This window comes from Nannospalax galili, unplaced genomic scaffold (assembly GCF_000622305.1).
Source record: "Nannospalax galili isolate Female #2095 unplaced genomic scaffold, S.galili_v1.0 scaffold7736, whole genome shotgun sequence".
Classification (NCBI taxonomy): Eukaryota; Metazoa; Chordata; class Mammalia; order Rodentia; family Spalacidae; genus Nannospalax; species Nannospalax galili.
In genome coordinates, this window is record NW_008336891.1 from 359 (window position 1) to 1,995 (window position 1,637).

A 1,637-nucleotide genomic window follows, 5' to 3' on the forward strand; every position below is an offset into this window, starting at 1 on the left:
GCAAAAAACAAAATACTTGCAAACTGCATACAAACACACATCAAAAAGATCATTCACCATGATCAAGGAGGCTTTATCCCAGAGATGCAGGGATGGTTCAATATATGCAAGTCAATAAGTGTCATAAATCATGTAAATGGACTCAAAGACAAAAACAACATGGTCATCTCAATAGATCCATAAAAGGCCTTTGACAAAATTCAGCATGCATTCATAATAAAAGTCCTAAAGAAATTGGACAGAAAGGGACATACCTCAACATAATGAAAGCTATATACGACAAACCCACAGCCAACATTATTTTAAATGCAAAAAACCAGAAGCATTTCCATTAAAATCAACTAGGAAACAGACAGGGCTGTCCACTATCACCGTATCTTTTTAATATAGTGTTTGAAACTCTTTCTAGAGCAATAACACAAGAAGAGGAAGTTAAAGGAGTGCCAATTAGAAGAAAAAGTCAAAGTATCCCTTTTTGCAGATGATATATTATACCTAAGAGATCCCAAAAATTCCATCAGAAAACACATTGCGTAAAGTGGTAGGTTACAAAATTAATCTACAAAAATCAGTTGACTTTATATATACCAATAACAATCAGGAAAAAAGGGTATGTGGAAAATCTCCCATTCACAATAGCCTGAAAAAAATCTCAAATATCTTGGAATAAACCTGACCAAAGACAGCAAAGAGCTCTACAATGAAAAATTTAAATCTTTCCAGAAAGAAATTGTGGAAGATACCAGAAGATGAAAGAACCACCCATGCTCATGGATTGGAAGAATTAATATTGTGAAAATGACCATCTTATCAAAAGCAATATACAGATTCGATGTAATCCCAATCAAAATTCCATGACATTTCATTCTTCACATAATTAGAAAATTCATATGGAAGCACAAAAGAACCCCAGATAGCCAAAGCAACCCGGAGCACAAAGTGTAATGCTGGGAGAAATACTATACCAGTCCTCAAAATCTATTACAGAGTTAGAGTCATAAAAACCACATGCTACTCGCAAAAAAATATTAGACCCATATATCAGTGGAACATAATTGAAGACCCAATCATAAGTACATGAAGTATCAGCCACATGGTATTTGACAAAGGGGCCAAGAACACACACTGGAGGAAAGACAGCATCTCCAACAAATGGTGCTGCCAAATTGGATCTTCACCTGTAGAAAAATTAAACTAGACCCTTATCTTTCACCCTGCACAAAAGTCCACTCCAAATGGATCAAAGACTTCAATGTGAAACTGAAAACTCTGAAACTATTAGAAGAAAATATTGGCAGTAACCTGCAAGGTGTAGGTGGAGGAAAGGACTTTTTTTTTTCAGTGTACTGCAGCACTTTATTTTTCTTTACACACAAGGCTGTGTTGCTGGGGCCTAATGTTCTCACTGAAGAGTAGAAAACCAAAATTTGTCATTTCTTAAAGAAGTGAGTATGAAATAAAACCTTACATATAAGGATGAATAAATTTACAGGTGTAAATGCAAACGTTCCCAACTCAAGGCAACTAACAACCCACCGGTCAGGAGGGAAACATGAGAGTGGAAACGGGGTCCTAAGGCTCGAACTTTCCCACCGGATTAGGCTGGCAAGTGCTAACTGGTTTAGGAACCCTTGCCA